Raw genomic sequence first — 27287 nt, 5'->3', positions numbered from 1 at the left:
TTGGCTGCTTGTCTGGTATTTGCTTGTTCCTGCAATGATGTTCCTTCTCCAGAGAAATTTGTTCCCATGGTGAGTTCTTGATTGGAACAAAATGCTTCTCTTTCAGATTTAATGCCTCTGCTGGACTGATGCCTTTCATAATATTAAGTGCTGTTGCCTGCTGTTGAATCTGTATTAGCAAGTCAGCTTTCTTCATAGGGATTGCATGTCTCAGCAATATGTCTGCAATATGCATCCCTTTCTGGTATGTCACTTCATGGGTAAAATCTCTGCAAACTAGTAACCGTCTTTGCAGGCTTGTGGTCAGACTGTACCTTCACTTTATCTTCCCAAACTAGTATTGATTAAAATATTCACAGGAAAGATAATATCCAGGCATTCTTTCTCAATGTGTACACCATCGTTCAGTTTATGCTAACACCTTGGACACAAATGCAACTTATTCTTCTTGCTGTATAAGGAATTGCTCCAAGTTCTGTCTCACTGGCATCACACTACAGGGTGACCTTTTCCAGGACCTTAGCACTGACATGTGCAAGATGAAGTTAAGAAGATGTTTGGGAAGATTTACCTTTCTAGTCAAGAGGTCAAATTAGTAATACTGTTATGTGTCTACCAGTTGCATGATATAAGAAAGAGGATATGAGAAAGATAAGGACTGATGCAACTGGAAATACATTAGCAGTCTATAAAACCCTACTTGTTCAAAGGAAAAAACGGGATATATGTGTGTGAGGAATAGCATGTGCAAGCTATGATGGAAGGAAAGAAAGGAAAGCCTAGATTAAAACTTCAAAGTGAGTCAGAGAAAGGCCAGAGGACATTTCTGTAAAGTAATAGAAAGTAAATTCAGAACAGAAAGCAAGGAAAAGCTTTAAACATTTATAATAAACCAAAAGAAGTAAGTAATAAAATAACATTGGTATTAGTCCAAACGCAAAATACAATTAGAATGTTAGGATGAACGACTATTTTTATATCCTTTTTTTATACTGTATTCCAAGTGCTTCTCCATTCTTGTCGGGTTGGGAAATAGACTTAACTCTCTTCTGAGTATTCTGCAATGTATTAAGTTTGATTGGAGCGGTGGAATGTTGAGACAAAAGTGTTTTATTGTTAAGAAAAGTCACGGTTCCAACTAGTTGAATACTAGGTCATTGGCTTTACAAAATTTTATTACTGATTGTTTGCTTTTGAAATGTCACTTTAAAATTATGGGGATATCTGTAGAGTTATTGAAACATACAACATAGAAGGAAGCCATTTAGACACTGTCCCTGTGTTGCTTTTTGAAAAAGAACATCAATTCATGCCAACAGTGACAAATCTAACTCTTACATCTTTATTTCTAATAATACATCTGCCAAATTCTCACCATGTGCACCAAGTAAATATGATCTATAATCAGTACATCCAATAAGTAGGGATACATAGAAAGATATTTAATAATTTCTCTTCACATTTTTAATAGCAACATGGACTTGGAGTTCATCATAATTTTATTAACCACCTCAGTCAGCTATATTGGAATTCTCTTTTCAGAAGCCTGTGGAAGCTAAATGAATTGAAATTTTCAAAATCAAAAGAGATTCTTGAATAACACCATTAAGCAATATAGAGCAAAGATGGGTAAATAAATTGAAGGTCTAGGTCAACTGAGATCTAACTTAGTTGAGGGAATCAGCAGAACAAACCTTTTTTTTCAAAGGAAAAAGCAATTAACTAATTTTTTGGAGCTCTCTGAAAACGTGCTGAGATCTTCAACAGCACAGCCATAGCCTTCAAGGCTGCATGCAGGACATGACAGATGTAGGTGACAGAATTCCTAGTCATGTCAAAACATTTCTGGTATTACATTTCACTCGTGTGTGTGTTGTTGCAGTGCCTTCAGTAAAATCTCCTTTGATTGTTTGCTCAGCAGCACAGAAGACCCTGGTTCCTCTCTTCAGGCACCACATGTTCATCCACAGCTGCAAACACCCTGATTCTCAAGGCTCTGGTTCTGTTGGTGCTGGGCATTCCTTCTTCTTCTGCTCCTCTATCTTCTAAAGCTCAGCAATGCTACTACAGCTGCTGGGTTAAGTTGGTCAAACATCTGGCATGGAAGCGCTGACCTGTGAAGAGATATCAAGAATGAGATTTTGTTTACCCATTTGAGGTCTTGACCCAATCAAGCTACCCTTTGGGATTTTGTTAGGATATTAAGCATTGGGGGAAAACCTGCTCTACAACCACCACTACATGGTAAAGGGAATCCTTAATGAGCAATGATTGTGTTTCCTCTTCCTTCATTATGCCATATATATGCTCACTCTTGCCTTAAGCTTTATATTGTTTTCCACATGTATGTGGCAAAGAGCTCAATCTGACTCTTGGCTCTTTCGTTATGCCCTGCAATGCAGCCTACAACCTTGGAATATACAGCCTGCATAATCATTTCATGCAAATGTTCTTAACTTTCAAAAATATAGTCCTGTGCATGCTATTGCAAGGTTACGTGAGGAATAAACACCTCCCTTTCCCCCACCAACATCACCATTGTTGATGAGCCTTAGGTGACCTTCTTCGCAGAGTTAAATGAATCACAGGATGTGGTTGGCATTAAGAGTTAGTAGTTTATTCATCTCAAGCATAATAGTATTCTTCAGTTTCTGTTTTAATTCATTCAATTGGGTGTTTGTTATGTGCAGGAACTGCCTATTTGCCCAACAGTGCAGCCCATCTGTACTTTAAATTCTTTGTGAGATCTTCTTATGTGAGATGATTAATGAGAGAGATGGTAGTGGTGAAGTTTCCTATGGATGTATTTACCCTCTAACCTCCGCTTTACAGTATACTCTTTCCTCTATTACTATGGAAGCCTTTCTTCGTGCCTCTGTCCTCTTACAATCACCCCATGGCAAGACTCTTTTCACCATCACCCTTGATATGCTTGTTCTTCCCCCAATCTCGCTCCCATTCAGATTCCCACACCCAGCCTTATTCTTACACTGTGCCTTATTCAATTCACCTACTCCTTGTCCTTCCCTAGTACACCGAGTCACCCCGTTGTATACACCACCCTAACTATGCAGCTCCCACCCTACCTTACCCATCTTGTCCCGTCACTGTGACTCTCTCCTTTGCATCCAAGTTTCTTCTCTCAATTCTCCAATTTTTTCAGTTCCCTCAACTATCACAAACTCTTAACATTCGCCTGTACCTGTGTTATTGTTTTTGCTGCTACTTACCTATTATATACTTACCTGTGCTACGTAACTCTGTGATCTGCCTATATTGCTCACAATACAAAGCTTTTCGCTGTGCCTCATACACGTGACAATAAATACAATTCAACTTAATTCAATTCAATCAATTCTTTAAAATCTATTCCCCACCATACATTTCAACCTAACTCACTTTTTCCTGAAACTTTTGAGTGCAGCACTTTATTTGAGTTAAGCCCCTTTTTGAATTTGGTACACTTTTAAATTAACCCCCACTTGTCTGCCCTGGTCAGGTTTGCTAGCGTCAGCCTTTATGGCTGCTTTGCTTGGCTTGGGCAGGAATACTGACCCGGGCAGTCTTCAGTGTTCACACTGGAAGCGTTTGCATAACAGAACTGGTTTGGTTTTGAAGGAGACAAGTTAGTTATGAAGTTTCTACTCAATGGAAATTTGGGGAATACATCTACTCAGTCAGGTACACATCCCATCCATAGATATATAAGTTTGTGAAGAGGTGTATTTACTGATTTTTCCATGTTGCCTGTGAACGTAATTCCACTGATAGGTATTAATGAGTGTTCATGGCATGCAAATGAATGCAAAGAATTCCTTCACCATCTGAGGCTTAATACCAAAACTTTACAGGAAACTGAACTTTCTCTTGCCACTGAATTGTTTCCTTTCTAAAAGCTGTAGACAGGCCTTGACATTTCTGCGTCTTGAATCCTTTTTAATGGCTTTCTTTTCAAAATGCACAAATATTTGTGGCACTTATTGTTTCATCTGAATAAAGACATTTCTCACAGAGCAGTGCTCATAGCTACTGCATTGGAGTACATATGATTTAAGTTATGTATTCAAGTTTCTGGAGTGGGACCAAAATCTGTGTAACTGACATCTTGCACTAAATCTTCTGCATGATCCTACTTGGTATCATTAAAATAGCATTTATGCTGGTGAGGAGTACTGTGTCCAATTCTGGTCACCCAGTCATAGGAGGATATTATTAGGCTGGAGAGGATTCAGAAGAAGTTTACCAGGATGTTGCCATGTATGGAAGGTTGGATTTATCAAGAAAGGTTGGATAGGCTGGGACTTTTTTCACTGGAGTGTAGGAGGTTGAAAGGTGACCTGATAGAGGTTTATAAAATAATGAGGAGTATAGACAGGGTTAATGGTAGCTGTCTGTCTGGGCGATTTCAAGACTAGGGGGTACATTTTTAAGGTGAGAGGAGAGAGATTTAAAAAAAGAGAGGGCCAATGTTTTTATACAGAAGGTAGCTGGTGTGTGGAGTGAACTTCCTAAGGAAGTAGTGGTTGTGGGCACATTTACAATGTTTAAAAGACTTTTAAATAAATACATGAATAAGAAAGGTTTGGAGGGATATGGACCAGGAGCAGGCAGATGGGACTAGTTTAGTTTGGAATTACATTCGGCATGGACTGGTTGGACCGTAGGGTCTGTTTCCATGCTGTATGTCTCTATGACTCTAAGTGGAGATATATAGGAGGGAGGAAGTCAAGGTATTGAATGATTATTTTCCTCTGTGATAATTACTTCATTGTGATTATGTTTGAATGTATAGTTCCACAAAGAGCTGGAGGATTTGTTTAATGCAAGTGAAATCTACTTTCAGTCTAGTAGGTTGAGGAGTGCAAATTAGTGTCTTTGAATTCAGATCATGTTTTCTTTTATGGCTAGTATTCAATATGAGGCCTGATTCAGGTGAAATGTTAAACAGAGAAGATACTGGATGGTTCCTGAGAATCTGGAAAGAAAGATTGAGTTTCGGGAAATGTCTCTGACAAGTTGCCAAGGTCTTTGTCGAGGGCTGTTAGGAGGTGTGGTTTGAAGCCAGCTGTTCCAGTTTTAAAATTGAGTTTCAGAGCTTGGTGCGATAGCCCAGATACCGTTGAGGGATTGCGCAGTAAGTAAAGCTTTTTATCTAACAGGTTTGGATTGGCAAATCCATTGAGAAAGTGATGGAGTTGAGTCATATTCAACCATTGGTTTCATACCTTTGTAAAATGAATCTTGAAAGTGCAGTTTACATGAAGAAATGTAATGTGGAGAGCTTTGGAAGGAGATGTTTAATTCAACATCTTGGATAAAGGCTACAGCACAACAGAGAACATCTGGGCACATAATTAACTACGTTAATGATATTATATAGGAGCCACTTGAACACATTTAATGCAGTGTGAAGAGTTTGAGAATAGGTTTGTTTAGAACCTTCTGGATGCACTGATAGCACTGGGTTTGGTTAACAATTCAAAGTGAAATAATTATCTGCATTCATACTTCCTTTATGGTACAGAGTGCCATCTGAAGAACTAGAAAAGACAGGAGGGGACATAGGAGTCATAGATTCATAGAGATGTACAATGCGGAAACAGAACATCGATCCAACTCGAACTTACAGTGTTTTCATTTGCAGGTGCGATTGGCAAAGGTTGTGGTGATGGTGTAGCTCCCATGTAGAGTCAAACAGGTAAGAAAAACATATTTCTTTCTTCATGTAGACCTGGGAAAACAACTCTCAAAATAATCCTCTGTTGGTGAGATCAGAGTCTTTTCTGTTTATTAAATATTCTAGCATTTTTTGGTTGTGTAGATTATAGAGTGAAACTGCTTTTAAAAAATCAGTTGGAGAACTTTTAGAACTCTAAACACTAAATTTCAAACATGCTTGCGCAAACCAGGCATTAAACTTGCCAGTTGCTCATTTATAATTAAGTTGCACAATAACTTAAGTTTATATGAGAAGATAATACCATTAATAATTCAGTTTGTTTGAAGATGACAAAGGTTATCTTATGTTGTAATTTCTGTTTTGAATTCTAAGTACAGGTATTCAGGCTTGACAGTTCAATATGATGTTTGCTTGAGCTGTCTAGATTTAACAAATTCACTGGAGTCATAGTTCCTGAAATTTGGTAGCTTCATCAATGTTTTTTACATAGTTAATTCTTCAGGAAACTATTGTATTATAGCACGGTGTTCTCTGGATTTTGCTTTCATCTGTTTGCCTCAGAGAACCAGTCTGTTCAAATCCAACAGTTTGAGAAAAGTGACTTTCAAGGAATTGCATGAGATATATATCATGGTCGAAATGCTTGAAAAAGTTGCAACATGGTTTAACATGCACATTTAGAATTTAGCTGGCTAACAATTGTGAGGTTACAGTTGGTCACTGATTTAAGCTGATGTTTACACCAGATTTCCTAATGCAAGGCGATCACAACTTTCAGCCAGTTTCCAACAAAAGGGAAAGAGGAGATGAAGGGGAAGTGCTGAAGAAAGGAGATATAATCTCATATGCCAAGATACCATGAATTTATTGAGTAAAGTAAATTTACAAAAAAGTAAGACAATTAAAAATCATCCAGCATGCAACAAACAAGCACTATGCAAATACCAAGCTAACAGATTTACTTCACTCTCTAATTTATAGCCAGCAAAAAATTGTGGATGGCATGGTGGCTCAGTGGTCAGCACTACTGCCTCCCAGCAGCAGCGTCCCAGGTTCGATTCCAGCCGCGGGAGACTGTCTGTGTGGAGTTTGCACGTTCTCCCTGTGTCTGCGTGGGTTTCCTTTGGGTGCTCTGGTTTCCTCCCACAATCCAAAGGTGTGCAGGTCAGGTGAATTGGCCATGCTAAATTGCCCATTGTGTTAGGTGCATTAGTCAGAGGGAAATGGGTCTGGGTGGGTTACTCTTCAGAGGGTCGGTGTGGACTGGTTGGGCCGAAGGGCCTGTTTCTACACTAAAGGGAATCTAATCTAATAATGGAATAGCTTACTTGGCGGACTTCCTGATATGTTTCATGCAATCGCTAATTAAGTGAAAAAAATCCATGAGAATATGAATTGCATGTGAAATACTGAAAATTAAAAATAAATTTATTACTTAATAATGAATTTTTAACAATTAATGAATATAGAAAATTAAAGTGCAGGTGAAAATTCACTGTCATAAAATCATATTATTGGTGATAACTATTTAAATTTGACTTCCACTTGCACCCATCCTGAACAATGTTGGATGTGTGGTATCTGTTGCATCCATCATTGCTAATGGAAAAAAATACATGGAATGTGTCATTTGATGTATTTATTTCTTTTGCTTGTGGTCATAACATGTTCACCTAGTCATCAAGCACTTGAGTGGACTTTGATAATCCCCGCTACATTGATGACTGTATTTGTGTGACCTTGTGCTCCCATGAGGAGGTTGAACAGTTCATCAGCTTCACCAACACCTTCCACCCTGACCTCAAGTTCACCTGGACCTTCTTAGACACCTCCGTCGCCTTCCTGGACCTTTCATCTCCATTTCCGGCGACCGGCTCAACATAGACATCTACTTCAAACCTACCGACTCCCACAGCTACCTGGTCTACATCCCCTCCCCCCTCCCCCTCCCCCCCCATCAAAACGCTCTCCCTTACTCCCAATTCCTCCACCTCTGCCGTATCCACTCCCAGGATGAGCAATTCCATTCCAGAACATCACACATAGCCTCCTATTTCAAGGATCGCAATTTTCACTCCCATGTGGTCAGCAATGACCTCCAGTGCATCTCCTCCACTTCCTGCACCTCCGCCCTTGAATCCCACCCCTCCAACTGCAACAAAGACAGAACCCCCGGTCCTCATCTTCCACCCCACCAATCTCCGGATACAGTGCATCATATTCCACCATTTCCAGCACTTACAGTCAGACCCCACCACCAGACATATATTTCCCTCCTCACCCCTATCAGCATTCCACAGAGATCATTCCCTCTGTGACTCCATTGTTAGGTCCATGTTCCCCGCCAACCCACCCTCCACTCCCAGCAGCTTTCCTTGCCGCAACAAGAGATATAAAACCTGTGCCCAGACCTCCTCTCTCACCTCCATAAAAAACCCCTAAGGATCCTTCCACATCCGACAGAGATTTCCCTGCAACATCCAAACTGTGTCTGTTGCTCTTGATGTGGTCTCCTCTACATTGGGGAGACAGGATGCCAACTCATGGAATATGTCAGAGCAAACATGAACCAAATGTCTCCATCATCCTGTGGCCAACCACTTCAATTCCCCCTCCCACTCCACCAAGGACATACAAGTCCTCGGCCTCCTCCACCGCCAAATCCTAGGCAACCAACGCCTGGAGGAAGAACACCTCATCTTCCGCCTTGGGACCCTCCAACCCCATGGCATCAATGTCGATTTCACCAGTTTCCTCATCTCTCATAACTCCACCTTATCCCAGATCCAACCCTCCTACTTGGCACAGCTCTCTTGAACTGTCCCACCCATCCATCTTCCTTCCCACCTATCCGATCCACCCTCCGCTCCAACCTATCACCATCACCCCTATCTGCATCTACCTATTGCCTTCCCAGCTACCTTCCCTCCAGTCCCACCGTCCTCCTCCTATTTATCTCTCAGCCCCCTTCCTCACCTCTCATTCCTGAGGAGAGGCTTATGTCTGAAATGTTGATTCTCCTGCTCCTCGGATGCTGCCTGACTTGCTGTGCTTTTCCAGTACCACAAGTTTTGACTTTGATTAGACAAGGTACACATAGATATACACTTGTGATGCCAAAGCATACGAGACTATGGGCCAAATTCTGAAAAAATGGGATTAAAATAGTCAGGTGGTTGTTTTTGACTGGTCATAGAGTCATAGAGATCCACGACATGGAAACAGACCCTTTACTCCAACTCGTCCATGCTGACCAGATATCCTAGGCAGACAAGCAGGAGGCTGGAAGAACACAGCAAGCCAGGCAGCTTCAGGAGGATGACATGCCAATGCTTCGAGAATCTAATCTGGTCCCATTTACCAGCACTTGGCCAATATCCCTCTAAACGCTTCCTAATTATATACCCATCCAGATGTCATTTAAATGTTTAAACCAGCCTCCACCACTTCCTCTGAAAGCGCTTTCCATACATCTACCACCCTCTGCGTGAAAACATTGCCCCTTAGGTCCCTTTTATATGTTTCCCCTCTCACCCTAAACCTATGTCCTCTAGTTCAGGCAACCCCCACCCCAGAGAAACGACCTTGTCTACTTACCCTATCCATGATCCTCATGACTTTATAAACCTCTGTAATGTCACCCCTCAGCCTCTGACACTCCAGAAAAAACAGCTCAGCCTATTCAGCCTCTCGCTATAGCTCAAATCTTCAAACCCTGGCAACATCCTTGTAAATCTTTCCTGAACCCCTTCAAGTTTCACAACATCCTTCCTATAGGTGGGAGACCAGAATTGCACACAATATTCCAAAAGTGGTCTAACCAATGTCCTGTACAGCCGCAATATGACCTCCCAACTCCTACACTCAATGCTCGAACCAATAAAGAAAAGCATACCAAACGCCTTCTTCACTATCCTATTTACCTGAGACTCCACTTTCAAGAAACTATGAACCTGCACTCCAAGGTTTCTTTGTTCAGCAACACTCCCCAGGGCCTTACCATTAAGTGTACAAATCCTGCTCTGATTTGCATTTTCAAAATGCAGCACCTCACACTTATCTAAATTAAACACTATCTGCCACTTCTCAGCCCAATGCCCCATCTGATCAAGATCCTATTGTACTCTGAGTTCACCTTCTTCACTGTCCACTCACCTCCAATTTTGCTGTCATCTGCAAAGATACGAACTATACCTCTGATGTTCACGTCAAAATCATTTATATAAATCACGAAAAGTAGTGAACCCAGCACCGATCCTTGTGACACACTACTGGTCACAGGCCCCCAGTCTGAAAAACAACCTTCCACCACCACTCTCTGTCTTCTACTTTTGAGCCAGTTCTGTATCCAAATGGCTAGCTCTCCCTGTGTTCTATAAAAGATCTAACCTTGCTGACTAGTCTACCTTGACGAACCTTGTCGAATGCCTTACTAAAGTCCATTTTGATCACGTCCATCGCTCTGCCCTCATCAATCCTCTTTGTTACTTCTTCAAGAAACTCAATCAAGTTCGCGAGACCTGATTTCCCATGCACAAAGCCATGCTGATTATCCCTAATCAGTCCTTGCCTTTCCAAATACATGTAAATCCTATCCGTCAGGTTCTCTCCAACAACTTGCCCACCACTGACGTCAGGCTTACTGGTCTATAGTTCCCTGGTTTTTCCTTTCCGCCTTTCTTAAATAGTGGCACCGCGTTAGCCAAACTCCAGTCTTCTGGCACCTCACCTGTGACTATCAATGATACAAACATCTCAGCAAAGGGCCCAACAATCACTTTCCTAGCTTCCCACAGAGTTCAAGGGTACATCTGATCAGGTCCCAGCAACTTATCCACCTTTATGCGTTTTAAGATATCCAACACCTCCTCCACTGTAATATAGACATTTTTCAAGATATTACCAACTATTTCCCCAAATTCTATATCTTCCATGTCATTCTCAACAGTAAAAGCTGATGCAAAATATTTGTTTAGTATCTCCCCCATCTGAGGTTCCACACATAAGCTGCCTTGTTGATCTTTAAGGGGCTCTGTTCTCTCCCCAGTTACCCTTTTGTCTGAAATATATTTGTAGAATCCCTTTGGATTCTCCTTAACCCTATTTGTCAAAGCTCTGTCATGTTCCCTTCTGCTGCCTTTATACTCTTATAAGGATTCACTCGAACTCTGCTGTCTATACCTTACATATGCTTCCTTCTTTTTCTTAACCAAAACCTCAATTTCTCAAGTCATCCAGTACTCCCTACATCTACAACTCTTGCTTTGCACCCTAACAGTTTCTGGACTCTCATTATCTCATTTCTGAAGGCTTGCCATTTTCCAGCCATCCCTTTACCTGCAAACATCTGCCCCCAATCAACTTTTGAAAGTTCTTGCCTAATACCGTCAATATTGGCCTTCCTTCAGTTTAGAACTTCAACTTTTAGATCTGGTCTATCCTTTTCCATAACTATTTTAAGACAATAGAATTATGGTCACTGGCCCCAAAGTCCTCCCCCACTGACACCTCAGTCAATTGCCCTGCCTTATTTCCCAAGAGTAGGTCCAGGTTTAGAAAAAAGAACAATACAGCACAGAACAGGCCCTTTGGCCCTCGATGTTGCGCCGACCTGTGAACTAATCTAAGCCCATCCCCCTACACTAACACATCACCATCCATGTGCTTATCCAAGGATTGTTTAAATCTCCCTAATGTGGCTGAGTTAACAACCATGGCAGGTTGGGCATTCCATGCCCTTACCACTCTCTGAGTAAAGAACATGCCTCTGACATCTGTCTTAAATCTATCACCCCTCAATTTGCAGCTATGCCCCCTCATACAAGCTGACATTATCGTCCTAGGAAAAAGACTTTCACTGTCTACTCTATCTAATCCTCTGATCATCTTCTATGTCTCTATCAAATCCCCTCTTAGCCTTCTTCTGTCCAATGAGAACAGACCAAAGGCTCTCAACCTTTCCTCATAAGAGCTTCCCAACAGACCAGGCAACATTGTGGTAAATCTCCTCTGTACCTTTTCCAATGCTTCCACATCCTTCCTGTAATGGGGTGACCAGAACTGTACACAATATTCCAAGTACGGCCACACTAGCACTTTGTATAGTTGCAGAACTCAATCCCTCTACCAAAAAAACTATCACACCATATGCCTTCTTAGCAGCACTATCAACCTGGGTGGCAACTTTCAGGGTCATACGTACATGGACTTCAAGATCCCTCTGCACATCCACACTAGCAAGAATCTTTCCATTGACTCAGTATTCTGCCTTCCTGTTATTCTCCCCAAAGTGAATCACCTCTCATTCATCTGCATTGAACTCCATTTGCCACCTCTCAGCTCAATTCTGCAGTTTATCCAAGACCCCCTGCAACCTGCAAAATTCTTCCACACTGTCTAGTACTCCACCAACTTTAGTGTCATCTGAAAACTTACTATCCCATCCACCTATATCTGCGTCTAAGTCATTTATAAAAATGATGAACAGCAGTGGTCCCAAAGTAGATCCTTGTGGCACACCACTAGTAACCGGACTCCAGGCTGAATATCTTCCATCAACCACAACTCAATGCCTTCTTATAGAAAGCCAGTTTCTAATCGAAACTGCTAAATCACTCTCAATCTCATGCCTCCGCATTTTTTCCAACAGCCTACCATGTGGATTCTTATCAAAGGCTTTACTGAAGTCCATGTACACCACGTCAACTACCCTACCCTCATCCACATGTCTAGTCACCTTCTCAAAAACCTCAATGTGTTTTGTGAGACATGACCTGCCCTAGACAATACCATATTGACTATCTCCAGTCAACTTGTTGCTTGCTAGATGATTATAAATACTATCTCTTATAATCCTTTCCAAAACTTTTCCTACAACAGGCGTAAGACTCACTGGTCTATAATTACCTGGGTCATCTCTACTGCCCTTCTTGAACAAGGGCACAACATTTGCGATCTTCCAGTCCTCTGGTACCAAATCTGTAGACAATGAGGACTCAAAGATCAATGCCAAAGGCTCCAACACTTCCTCCCTAGCTTCTCAGAGAATCCTTGATTAAATCCTACTTTCACTCCTTCTAGAATTGATAACACTGCTTCCTTACTAACCTCAATCCTTTCTAGTCTAAACTCTTGTATTTCATCCTTCTCCGTTACAATATTCTCCTTTTCTTGAGTGTAAGCCGATGAGAAATGTTCGTTTAGCACTTCTCTAATCTCCACAGGGTCCACAAACAACTTCCCACTTCTGTCTTTGAGTAGCCCTATTCCCATCCAAGTTATCCTTTTATTCCTCACATACCTATAGAAAGCTTTAGGGTTCTCATTTATTCTACCTGCTAAAGACTGCTCATGTCCTCTCCTTGCTCTTCTTAATTCTGTCTTTAAATCCTTCCCACCTAATCCTAACTCTACATCGCCTCATCTTAAACATCTCATCTCATCGCCACATAAGTCTCCTTCTTCCGCTTAACAAGAGATGCAATTTCTGTAGTAAACCATGGTTCCCTATCTTATCACTTCCACCCTGCCTGACAGGGACACACCTGTCAAGGACACGCAATAACTGTTCCTTACGCCAGCTCCACATTTTGATTGTTCCCATCCCCTGCATTTTGCTACCCCTTTCTATGCATCCTAAGTCTTGCCTAATCGCATTATAATTGCCCTTGCCCCATCGAAAACTCTTGCTCTATGGCATGTACCTATCCCTTTCTATCACTAAACTAAACATAACTGAATTATAGTAACTCTCTCCAAAGTGCTCACCTACCACTAAATCAAACACCTGGCCTGGTTCATTACCAAGCACCAGATCCAGTGTAGCTTCCCCTCTTGTTGGCCCTTCGACATACTGTGTCAGGAAACCCTCCTGCACACATTGGACAAAAGCTGATCCATCCGACTTACTCGAGTTCCAGTCAATGTTGGGGAAGTTAAAATCCCTCATAATGACCACCCTGTTCCTTTCATTCCTGCCCAGAATTGTTTTGCCAATCCTCTTTTCCACATCCCTGGATTTACACCTTCTTTGGTAGATATATCCACATACTGACTCAGAAAATTTTCTTGTACGCACTTAACTGTTTCCTCTCCACCTAAACCCTTAACACTATGGCAGTCCCAGTCTACGTTTGGAAAATTAAAATCCCCTACTATAACCACCGTATTATTCTTACAGATAACCAATCTTACAGATCTCTTGACAAATTTGTTTCTCAATTTCCAGCTGACTATTGGTGGGGATGGGGGGATGGGGTGGTCTCTATTACAATCCCAGTAAGGTGATCATCCCTTTCTTAATTCTCAGTTCCACCCAAATAACTTCTTTGTATGTATTCCCAGGAATATCCTCCCTAAGTAAATTGTAATGCTATCACTTAACAAAAACACTATTTCCCCTCCTCTCTTGATCCCCTTTCTATCCTTCCTATAGCATTTGTATCCTGGAACATTAAACTTCCAGTCCTGTACATCTCTGAGTTGCATTTCTGTAATTGTTATGATGTCCTAGTCCCATGTTCCTAACTATGCCCTGAGCTCACCTGCCTTCCCTGTTCAATCTCTTGCACTGAAATAAATGCAGTTCAATTTATCAGTCATACCTTGTTCTCTGCTTTGTTTCTGCCTGCCCTGACTGTTTGACTTCCTCCTTTTCCTAACTGTACCAGTCTCAGATTGATCTCTTTCCTGTATTTTCCTGGGTCTATTTCCTCACTATTTTCCTGGGTCCCAACCCCCTACCATACTAGTTTAAATCCTCCCAAGCAACTTTGGCAAGTCTCCCTGCCAGTATATTAGTCCCCTTCCAATTCAGATGCAATCCATCCTTCTTGTACAGGTCACTTTTATCCCAGAAGAGATTCCAATGATCCAAAACTGTGAACCCTTGTCCTCTGCATCAGTTCCTCAGACATGCATTAATCTGCTCAATCCTCCTATTCCTCCCCTCACTAGCTCATAGCACCATGAATAATCAAGATATTACAACCCTCGAGGACATCCTTTTAAAATTCATGCCTAACTCCTTTTATTCGCCCTTTAGAGTCTTATCCTTTTCCCTTCCTATATCATTAGTTCCAATGAACTCCTGCTGGTTCCCGTCCCCTTTGAAAACAATCTGCACCCTCTCTGAGATATTCTTGATCCTGGCACCAGGGAGGCAACACACCATTTTGATTTTTTGCTGCTGGCCACAGAAATGTCTGTCTTTGCCTCTGAGTAGAGAGATCCTTATGACAATCGACTGCTTGGAACCTGACATGACCCTCATTACACTTGAGCCTATCTTGGTGCTAGTAACTTGGCTGTCAGTCCTACATTCCCTTGAGAGTCCATCACCACCTAGATTTTAAAAAACAGCATACTTGCTTGAGATGGGGATAGCCCCAGGACACTCCTGCACTACCTGCCTCCCTCTCCTACCTTTCCTGGAGCTAACCCATCTCCCTTCCTACAACCAATATCCATCACACCCCCAGCTCCTATAAATTCCTTATTGCTTCTAACTGCCACTCCAACCAACCTGTGCGTTCTGATAGGATTCGCAACCAAACACACTTCTTGCAGAGATGATTATCAGTAACATGGAAACTTGCCCTAAACTCCCACATCTGACAGGAAGAGCACATCACTTTACTCAAGGCCATCTTTGCTCCTTCACAATCTACAGACCCAGAAAATAGCACTGTCTTATTGCTCTAAAAGAAAGAAAGAACCCACCCTACTCACTATTGTAGATTTACAGCAAGATTACATGTGAAAACTATGCACTTACCTGTTCCTGTGCTGTGAGCTCTCCTACACAGGTTCCTCCAAGGTCATCTGTGAATTTCGCTGTATATTAATTTTTCCTGGATGCACTCCGAAGTCCAGAGATATTTGAACTCAAACAGGAAAGGCAGTAACTGTGCAGATTCACTGCTGTGTCAGATAGCAGTACACATTTTTTTTTGCTGACCATGTGGTCACTGCCTTTGTCTGTCTTCCTCTTTTTTAAAGCACCGTTCATAGAATCCCCACAGTGTGGAAACAGGCCATTTGGCCCAACAAGTCCACACTGACCCTAGAAGAGTAACCCACTCAGACCCATTCACCTACCCTATTACTCTACACTTACCCCAGACTAAAGTACCTAACCTACACATCCCTGAACATTACAGGCAACTTAGCCTGGCCAATTCACCTAACCTGCACATCTTTGGATTGATTGGCTGTTGTTTTGATCTTTTTGTCCCCCAAAGTTCCAAAGCAATGCAACAGCATATAAAACAGTAATTGCTGCACTTGGACTTCAAGGAAATCATCTCCAACATCTAAAATACCTCAAAAAAGAAGCAGCTCTGACAGCCACAATTTTTTTCCCATCGTCTATCTCGGATTACCCAGGTGCAGAAGGGCCTTTTTTCCTGTGCTGTAGATCTCTATGACAATGACTAGTGCAAAAAGAGAACAGGGGCCCAGTGTTCTCATCCCATTGTGCACCTTTGTCCATCCAGGTTGCACTGCTTTCTTGGTGCAGTCGCAGAAGATATTCAAGGGTCTGGAAATACAAGGGCCCAAATTTAATTTTCAGTAGTGGTATAAAATGCACAATATTGAATTACACACCCATTGTTGACCTGATTATTTGAAGTCAATGCACGAAGAATATAATTGGTAACTTATCTAAAATTGTCCATGTCACATTCTCATCAAAATTGAAAATTTCCCTCAACAAGTGAAATAACACGACTTTCAAAATATGCAGGATTGTACTGAACAATGTTGATTTTTTATTGTCATGCTTCGCTGCTGCCCGATTCAAAAGCTTCACCAATTTTAGTTCCAACATCCATTTATTGTATTTGTTTTACGGATTATTTTTTCCGCTCCTTGCTCACTGAATCCCAATCGGGGTCTCTCTGCCTCTTCCACATACACTCAGACACTGACATACCTCCAGTTCTGTGGACCCCTGAAGCATGTCCAAACAGAACAGGACACTTTCTCAGCCTCAACTGCCTGCATGATTAGCAAAATAAATGGCCACCTCCCAATCAGCAGATCAACAATCCTGCTGGCACATTTTGTGGTGGTGAGTGATTCCAATAGCCTCTTCCTCTTTGGCTCAAGTGCAAGGAAAATTTTAGCAAACAGGAAATTTTAGATCTAAAATTGAAAATGATCCCCTATTGAGTTACTGTCATGATTCAGTTAAAAAAAAATCACACAACACCAGATTATAGTTCAACAGGTTTATTTGGAAGCACTAGCTTTTGGAGTGCTGCTCCTTCATCAGATGGTTGTGGCCTTCATCAGGTACTCCAGAACCACCTGATGAAGGAGCAGTGCTCTGAAAGCTAGTGCTTCCAAATAAACCTGTTGGACTATAACCTGGTGTTGTGTGATTTTTAACTTTGTCCACCCTAGTCCAACATCGGCTCCTCCAAATCATGTCATGATTCAGCAATTTAGATTTTTTTTAGATTAGATTACATTACAGTGTGGAAACAGGCCCTTCGGCCCAACAAGTCCACACCGACCCGCCGAAGCGAAACCCACCCATACCCCTACATTTACCCCTTACCTAACACTACTGGCAATTTAGCATGGCCAATTCACCTGACCCTGCACATCTTTGGACTGTGGGAGGAAACCGGAGCACCCGGAGGAAACCGATAAAATATGTTTGATCATAGTAAACCAAACAACTTAAGAAGCACAGCTGAAATGTTTTGAAAATAATTTTCAAATTATCTTAATCCTTTTGGACTATGGTTAGGTCAACTTAACGATGGACTGTATTGGAGCACACAGAAATGAACCATTTGTCTGTTAGATTATATGCTCCACATAGTACTCTTTTTACTCCATTTACCACTGTTGTGTACAGAAGGTCCCAGCAGTGCTCTCTTCAAGTCCACAATGCTAACTATATTTTATTCTCACTTTTCAGATACCAGCAGCCAGGGCAAGCTCACAGCTTCACTAGACTGTAGCTTTGCCCAAGGTACAGAGTGCCTTTGAACTGTGCTCACATTTCTTTGCAACATGTCAACTCTGCTGCATACTGAAACCAAAAGGGATTCAACTCCCTTACTGGACAACTGATGCGTAACCGTATGCAATGTATCATGAAGTTCAGTGCTTGGCAGCAGACGTAATGCATTCATTTTCCAGTGGTTTGCTTTGTCAGCCTCATTTGTGCCATCTCAGCAAAGCAAAGAATGGACATTGGTTAGCGAAGGCTATCTGCTGACTGTATGACTGATACACAGCCCACTCAAACAGTAGGCGTGCAACAAAAGCTGCGCTTGCCACTTGAAATGTTATAGAGCATAACGCTGACACACTGAAACAAGGCTTGCTCTGCCTGGGCTGCTCTGGAGGAGATTCTCAGTCCTCAGCAAAGTGGGTGAAAACGGCTTTGATGGTCTGTTGGAATCCCACCCTCATGAGGGACAACCCTTACTGCCAGCTGTATGGCAAGAAGGTGAAGAGCCTTTGCATAAGTAGAGGAGGAATAGGAAGCAGAGGAAGCAGCCTAGATATTCTGATCTGCTTCTTTTTTAGGAATGTGAAATCTGTTTGTTCACAGTCCCCCTTTATCCTCTGACACTGCTCATGGCAACATTCAGATTGCCAAAATTCAAATATAAAAGTTGGAATAAAATAAATACTCCACACCAAATTTACATCGGGTCTGGAAGGTCAGTGCTGAGGCTGCAACATCTTAGTATGAGTGGTAGCAATCAGAGCTCACAAAACCAGAGATTGCCTGAAAAACTCAGCAGGTGTGTCAGCATCCGTGGAGAGAAAGCAAATTAATGCTTTGAATCCAGTGACCCTTCTTCAGAATGGAATTATAGAATCCCTACAGTGTGGAAGCAAGCCATTAGGCCTATCAAGTTCACACCATCCCCCCCCAAAGAGCATCTCACCCCCAACCCTACATTTCCTGTGGCTAATCCACTTAGCCTGCACGTTATGGGCAACTTAGCATGGTAAATCCACTTAACCTGCACATCTTTGGACTGTGGGAGGAAACAGGAGCACCCACAGGAAACCCAAACAGAAACAGGGAGAATGTACAAACTCCCCACAGACAGTCACCCAAGGCTGGAATTGAACTCAGCTCCCTGGTGCTGTGAGATGACAGTGCTAACCACTGAGCCACCGTGCTGCCCCTCCAAAGGCACTGATTGTAGCTAGGAAAAGGTTGGTATATATGCTACAGAAGAAGTGGGGAAGGGGAAGGAGTAACATATTGGTGGAGGTGGAGCCCAGAGAGAGACAAAAATAGTTGGGCAGACAAAGGAATTGGGTAATGGTCAGCGTGGGAGAATGAAAACCAGCTAATGGGGATCAAAAGTGGCCGACAATAGCTTGCTGTGGCTGCAACCCATGTGATGACATGGCCTTGTCTGTGGGACCTGGTGTGTAGCCATCAGAGCTTGCTGACTGATGGCAACAGTGAAGTGACTGTTTTGGAAGGGTGAAGGCTGCCATCCTGAGAGAGGACAACAGATTTATGCATCATGGAGTCACACTCAGAGGGCGCGCCTCATCAATCCTGCTGTTCTGTTGGGAAATTGCTGGATGCTATGGCATCCTATAAATCCTATTGGACACTGATATCAACAGCCATGAAAGCAAGATTATGGGCGACTGCTGCTTTGCTTGGTGCACATGCACGAATGGACAATCACCACTTCAATCATGGAAAAGATAGGCCCATAGGCCTGGTGCCAAACCCAGTGTCGGGTTTGTGTTGTGCTCATTGATATTGAGTGCAGGATCTCTGGCAGAATTCCTAGTGCACCAAACAGACTGCTCTATTTAGCCATTAGTGTTCCTCTGGATGCTGACCCATTTCGCATTCCTTCTGAGTTTCCTGCAACAGATTCCATCTGCACAAACACTCTCCAGTGAGGTGACACCTGTATTCCTCACTGTTTTCTTAAGAAGATGAATGCCACTTAGCACCTAGTAATTCACGTCCCATTTAAGAGATGTAAAGTAATGGTGTGCAAGAAAAGACACTACCCCATAAAAGCTGACAGGCTCAGAGACAAATACCCTCCTGATTCGGTAAAGTGTGGCATATAATTACACATGCCTGCCACCCCAACCCCGTCAACACCCATTGCTTGAAACTTCCACTAGACTTGACTGAGTACCCACCTATCTGATGACTCCATTATAAGTCCCACCTCCATCCACCTATTACACTCTCAGCTACCTTCTCCCCAGCCCCACCCCCCTCCCATTTATCTCTCCATCCCTGAGGCTCCAAGCCACATTCCTGATGAAAGGCTCCATCCCGAAACATCGATTTTCCTGCTCCTCAGATGCTGCCTGACTTGCTGTGCTTTTCCAGTAACACACTCTCAACTCTGATCTCCAGCATCTGCAGACCTTGCTGTCTCCACTGTCTCTCTGTCCTCCATTATGGCCATTCCAGACCATTTCTGATGGCACAGCTGGGACTGAAGTGTTACTGTCCTTCCCACTGACCGATAGTTCTTGGTCAAAGGATGTGTGCCATCAAATGACAGGCAGTTATGGCAACAATCACATTAGGGGATCCTGGAAATGGAAGCAGCAAAATAGGGGATACCATTTCTCAGGGCAACGCTTTGACTAATCACCTCCCATTTAAGAGATGTAAAGTAATGTTGTGCAAGGAAAGACACTACCCCATAAAAGCTGACAGGCTCAGGGACAAATACCTGGTTTAAAATTTAGACAAAACCAGGTAGTTAACTGTCAGTCATTAACAGGTATGTTCTCCATGTTAATACCTTCACCAATCAGAATCCACTTGCCAACCAATTGTCACTCTCTACCCATTCAGTGCAAATATTGCCTTTTTCTCATTAATCAGTATTCCTGCAAATTGTCCTGATCAGTGCAGGATGAAAAATTTCAACAAAAATGTGACTTTATCCAGCAATAATTGAGTTCTGTCATATCAGATCACTATTTTCGATATTGTAATAATTAATCATTTAAATAAAATTCTCATCTCCGGATCAAATCTATCACAAATTATTTTAAACTTTTGGCCTCAGGTTACTGACACTCCTGACAGGGGAAATGTTGGTCTTATTGATTGTAAGGTATTCACAAGGTTAATGTTAGCAGGGCTGATTTTGATATTCTGCAAATTTCACTGCTGGCTGGTTTTACTACGTTGGGAGCAGGGTTGCTGAACACCATGCTTTGGCATGAGTAGTTTGAGGGGACAGTAGGGGAAACTGTGTGATCTTTGTGATTACCTCTCATGTCTTTCCCATGGTGTGCAACTTGAAACATTGTCCATGGGAAGAGTGTGGGAGCAAGCTCATTCAAAACAGTGCCCCAAAGAAAGGTCACAGCTTAAATTTCTGGCAAAAGTAGTGTTTTTAATGACAATTTGTCATATTCAGCTTTTAAGTTTTCTTGTCAGATCTTTCCTTCAAAATTTTCAATTGTTGCTACCACACAGAATCATAGATTCATAAAGATCCAGAAGGAGGGTGTTTGACTCATTATCTTTGGACAAACTCTCTGAATTCACTGAGTACTTCAGGGAGGTGATGGTGTTATGGTATTATAAGATCCAGAGAGCCAAGAAGTAGTGATCCAGGAACAAAGAGTGTGGCACTGGAAAAGCACAGCAGGTCAGGCAGCATCTGAGGAGCAGGAGAGTCGATGTTTCGGGCATAAGCCCTTCATCAGGAATGAGGTCCGGGTGGAAAGTGTTCATGAAGTTGATGAACTACTCAACCTCTTTATGGGAGCACGAGGCGGCGCCGATACAATCATTAAGGTAGTGGAGAAATGGCCAGGGACCTGGGTTTGAATCCCGCCGTGCAGAGAGTGGGACTTGTATTCAATAAAAATCTGCAGTTAAGAATCTAATGGTGACCATGAGTCCATTGTCAATTGTTGGGAAAAGCCCATCTTGTTCATTAATGTCCTTCAGGGAAGGAAACTGCCATCCTGCCATCCTTACCTGGTCTGGCCTATATGTCTCTCCAGACCCACAGCAGTGTGGTTGAGTTTTAACTGCTCTCTGGGTAATTAGGGGTGTGCCATAAATGCTGGCCTAGCCAGTGATGCTCTTATCCAGTGCATTAATAAAAAAAATATTCTCCTGCCAATGGACCATATGGACCTTTTGAAATGGGACATCTGAGTTGTTTTATTTTATTTCTTGGAGTTTGGCCATAATGGTAGCAATTTCCTAATCCTACCTGCTTGAGGCATCAAGAGCCTCTGAGCAGCCTCAAATTACAGTCTGGAGTGGAGTCATGTGTAGCTTAGACTGGGTATGCGTGGTAGGTCTCTCCTCTAAATTATACTAAAGATCCATTTGGGTTTTATGAAAATATGAAAATTTCATGCACTGAGGAACAAGAGGAACTTTATTGGGTGACAGAGGACTAATTTGAAACTTTACTTACATCTGGAAGGGATATGGGTGATACACTTGTCAAGATGTTCTCTAAATAATAATAACCGGAGTTTATTTTTGTGGTTACATTTTATGTGGTCAGTTGGAAGTATTCTTGGACTTCTCCTTTATTGGTCTCTAAGAGTTCTTTCAAGATTTGCTGTAGCCTGCAGTTGGGGTGGGGGGGTGGGAAGCAGAGGGAGGTCAGCAGAAGTTAATTTCCTGCTTTTCTAAATTTTCAAGAACTAAAATGTTCCAGTTGTCATGGACTTCGTGCAGTTCAGAGGACAGAATGGGATCCACATTGATGACTCATCAGCTTTATAAATGGGATTAACATAAACCATATTTCCACCGTTCCCCTTTAGCTTGGTATCAAAATCTCCTGTCGGACAAGTGGAGTGATTCGATTTTCCACTGCAATGATGAAAATAAATCTGGAAATTTCTTCGCGAACTGTTGTGCTGACTCCTTGAAACACTGTTAAATTTGGGATGTTTTACCTCACGTAATGGAGGTATCAGAGACATTTGCTCAAACATTGACAGGGATATTCCATGTAAGTTACGATTTGACATAATTTATGCCATTTATGCCTTAATAACATTGGATAGAAGTAATCACTTACAAGGGTGATCATAGAACTTAGACATAACATAGAACAGATGTAAACCCTTTTTCCAAGAAAATAAAGGCTGAAAGTTGGCCTAATAAAGACCTTTAAAATTATGAAGATCTCTATTTCATTGTCCTCCTTTAAGATCCTCCTTAGAACCTACTTCTTAGGTCAAACTTTTTCTTATTTGCCCTAAAACCCGAAGAACTGTTTAACATCACATTATCCATTCTGGAAAACAGGAGCTAATAGTCAGGAGCAAATGACTGCAGATGCTGCAATCTGAACTGAAAACAAAATATGCTGGAGATCACAACGGGTCAGGCAGCATCCACGGAGAGAGAACAAGCTAATGTTTCCAGTCTAGATGACTCTTCATCAAAGTTCTGATGAAGAGTCACCTAGACTCGCAATGTTAGCTTACTTTCTCTGCATGATCACTGCCTGACCCGCTGTGATCTCCAGCATTTTTTGTTTTCAGAGCTAATATTCATGCAGTTATCATCAACTCATGCAGCATCAGGAACCAATGCTTCATTTTTGACACAACCATAACGTTCTCTGGCTTTAACCTCCTTCAAGGGCAGCAGAATTCAATTGTCCTTGCACAGGGCATGGATGCCTTGGCTACCTCCTTTGTAAGTATAAGTTGAGGGATGACTGAAGTGCATTGAGGCCATGATTCACAAACCCATGGAACACATCATGTAAGTTTGCCCACATAGATCTAGAAGCACATCAGTCTTCCAACTGGCCACCAAATAAATATCCAAACTAAACAAATGATTACAAAAACAGAAATTGCTGGAGATACTCAGCAGGTCTGGCAGCATCTCTGGGGAGAAAGCAGAGTCAATGTTTTGAGTTCTGTGACGCACCAGTTCTGAAATATTACCTGTACTTTCTATCCACAGCTGCTGCCAGATCTACTGAATTTCTCCAGCAATTTCAGATTGCCAGCATTCTTTGTTTTCTTTTAGACAATCTATCATTGAAGCTAACAGTGTGGAAGCAGACCATTCAGCCCATCAAGTCTGTACTGATCCTTCAAAGACCATCCAACCCACACCCACCCTATCCCTGTAACCCTGCATTTCCCACAGCTGATCTACTTAACCTGCACATCTTTGCATTGTGGGAAGAAACCAAAGCTCCGGGAGGAAACACACACAGACAAACAGCCCCCAGACAATTACCCAAGGCTGGAATCGAACCCAGGTCCCTGATGCTGTCAGGCAGCAGTGCTGACCACTGAACCACCATGCCATCTGCTATAATCTGTTATCCATTATATGAATTTCATGGTGGCATCTGCCCTATTTTTGTATTTTGTTGTCAAATTTTGCTTCTTAATGCTCCTAAAAAATTCCTGGTACATTGAATTACACTCAGGGTTCCATATTAATGCAAATTGCTTTTGTTTTGAGAAGGCATGGTGAGCGTACTGATTTCACATTTGCTACATTCTTTTAAGATGTTCTGTTCTGTCGATGCCTTGGAAATCGTTCAGTTTTAATCGAAGTTTAAAAGTTACAGAAACTTGAGTAAAACAAAATAATTGGGCTTCTACTCTAGCCTGGTACTGAGGAAGAATTGCACAGAAGTGCCGTCTTTCAGATCAGATGTATACCCCTGTAGACAGATGTAAAAGATTTTTTTAAATTAGCAAGAGTACAGAATCCTCCCACCCATCCCCTATTTTGCAAACATTTTAATTCTCATCCAGCATCATTAAAATGCAAATTTATTTGGTCATTGTTCTTTATGGGATCTTGTTGTGTACAAATTAGTTGTGTTTTCAGAGGTGACTACACTTCAGAAGTACATAGCTGGTTTTAAAGCACTTTGCTATGTTATGGAATTATGAATGGTATAAACTCATGTTTTTCTTGTTACAATATTCAATTCTCTAAGATATCCGACAAACATCAGAAACTATTAGGATGGGGAAATGTCATCAAGGAATTTAAATAATGAAAGCAAGCTGCTTTCTCCAGTAAAATGAGAAAAAAAAAGTACAATGTGTAAGTCATTTGGAAAATCTTCTGGGTCTCAATTTAAAGTTATACAGGGAACACCTACTGTAAAAATGTTCTAGGCATAAAGGGCTTCATTTAGATACAACAATATAACCAAATGAAGTTGGGGCTCATTTTTGGGAGATTATCTTAGACTTGTCCAAAAGAACTTTTGGAAAATCATACTCAGTATTACCAACATGTATCTATGCACGTGATATATTCCTGAAGCCCTTTCTCCTTACATGGTGAATGTCAAGTTATTGTGGCCTTTGCACACTCATTGTATGTGTGTTGGAAGTTACATTGTTGGCAGTTAATGGTGCTAATTATATTGTTAAGACAATACCCAACAGCTGAACGAATATGTGAACATACTATTTATTGCAGTTAATCCCATGAAAATAGCCAAGTAAATTACTTGAAATATACAATTGTGTGAATAGAGCTATGGGGTGAAAAATGTGAAACATTATACATTATATCCTAAATGAAAGATTCTTCTTTGGATTCACATTGACATAACTGTGGTGTTGCCAAATCCAGGAAAGGAGTTGCATTTGCTATGTAATTGACCATAAGATTCTGGAAAGTTGAGGTGTTGATCGTTACATGGAATTTCCTGATAATCAATAAGTCCAGTTGCAACAGAGAGCAAGAGATCCAGTTTTGATACAGTCAGCAGTGCTAACATCAAACAAATACATGTAACTACTGTGTTTTCTTTCTTTGCTTTTGTAGGGAAATCATCAGAATGTCTTTCAACATGGCTCAGTTTGAAGTCATACTGATTGGCCTCCTTTTCACAAGTTTGACCTCGACTGTCGCTCAGCAGCCTGGTATAGTGCTTTTTAATTAAAATACTGATTATTTTTAAGTGTGGAATCTCAAGGAAGTATCTCCTTAGTCCATAATCAGTTACAAACCCAGAAAAACAAGCATGCAAAAATAATTCTTTGCAAAGATACCTTAGTTAAAATGTGCCAGAATTTTATTCTTACAATGAGACAAATAGAAAATATTATACAGGACTAGCTACAAAACTGACTCCAATGGGATTAAGGTATCAGTAAGACAATTAAGCACACTTCCCATTTTGGTTGAAATTAGCAATTCTGACTCAAAATGGTTTTAACTAGGACTTTTAAAAAAGTGTTTTCTCAGAACATCTGCTGAAAATTATTTAAATATTGCTGTATGCAAAATCTGCCATGAACCACAATTTAAAAATATATGGAATAATAAATTGCTTTAAAAATATTTCTCAATATATTAACAGTAGTGAAGTTTGATTAAAACAAATTCAAGAACAAATTAGCATTTAAACCATAGTACCAATCATATGTAAGTAACCCAATTTTAATGAAGTAACCTGATTTTAATGAATGAAAACTATTTTTAAAAGAATATACAAATTATTTTCTAAGTGGATTTGTAAAGGTCTAATACTCAACTATACAAACAGTTAGCTACGTCAGAGGACACGATGTATGGAGATGCAACTTTATGTTAAATTTAAGAGTATAAAGCATCCATAGAATCATGGAATCATACAATCTCTACAGTGTGGAAGCAGGCCATTCAGCTCATTGAATACATGCCAAGCCTCCATTCTCCATTGGGAGAATGTGCAAACTCCACACAGACAGTCACCTGAGGGTAGAATCAAACCTGGCCCCATGGCGCTGTGAGGCAGCAGTGCTAACCACTGGGCCATCTAATAAATAACTTGATAATGTTGGATTCAAACCCATTCTTCCAAACAGACTACTGCCTTAATCCAGAGCCTTAGACCACTCGATCACAGTACCGATAAATAATCAGGATGAAAAATAATCTTTAAAACTCTTTGCCTACCTTTCTTAAGTGATATATAGCAAGCTCTTCCAATACTACAACCATAATATCAGATGACGACAGAGAATGAGAGACCCAGCAACAGGATGGACCACTGAGCTAACTAAAGAAACAGCTCAATGGTTGAGAAGCTGCCAGCTGCACAACAACAATGAAAAAAAACACAACAGTGTGGGAAACAAGTTATAACGAGGAGAAGCCACAGAACAGGCCTAACTACTACCACAATCTTTTGAGCATGTAGACAGCCGTTAATGAGCTCTCAAGTGGCAGAACTAGCACTGGCTATTCATTGGATACAGGAATACTTCAGGGTTAACCATCAAATCAAATGAGGGTCAAATCAGTATTATATTCCATATAATTGGCAACATTCTGGTGGATTATTTAGCAAGACCAGTTGAATGAAGAAACAGTTAGCAATAACGAGATTACATATGACAAGGTTATGTTGATATGTATTTTGGTCTTCAGGAAATTATAATCATAGAGAGAGAGAGCAACATATAATAGATGGAAACAAAACCTTGAAAAGAGCAATAATTCATTTATTAATGGCCTATATTGCTTAGCAGATATCTGTGAACACAGGACATTTGAAAAAATTACCTGATCAGAGATTGGATAATTATTGAAATTTTGGAGGAAACCCCATTTGATTTCTTATGGTGCAGGGAAGACTTGACTTTGGTGAAA

The 27287-nt window shown here is 41.3% G+C and overlaps 1 long non-coding RNA gene across 1 annotated transcript; it reads right to left on the bottom strand.

Moving 5' to 3' along the window:
• Positions 1 to 1033: 1033 nt before the first annotated feature.
• On the bottom strand, positions 1034 to 26721 carry LOC122564290. Its single transcript, XR_006315860.1, has 3 exons — positions 26592 to 26721; positions 5628 to 5731; positions 1034 to 2114 (listed from the first exon to the last, which is right to left on the bottom strand). It is a non-coding gene; the product is annotated as an uncharacterized LOC122564290 (long non-coding RNA).
• Between the last annotated feature and the right edge of the window lie 566 nt (positions 26722 to 27287).

This window comes from Chiloscyllium plagiosum, chromosome 29 (genome assembly GCF_004010195.1).
Source record: "Chiloscyllium plagiosum isolate BGI_BamShark_2017 chromosome 29, ASM401019v2, whole genome shotgun sequence".
Classification (NCBI taxonomy): domain Eukaryota; kingdom Metazoa; phylum Chordata; class Chondrichthyes; order Orectolobiformes; family Hemiscylliidae; genus Chiloscyllium; species Chiloscyllium plagiosum.
The sequence above is the reverse complement of the archived record's forward strand: the minus strand, read 5'-3'. Positions and strand labels throughout refer to the sequence as shown.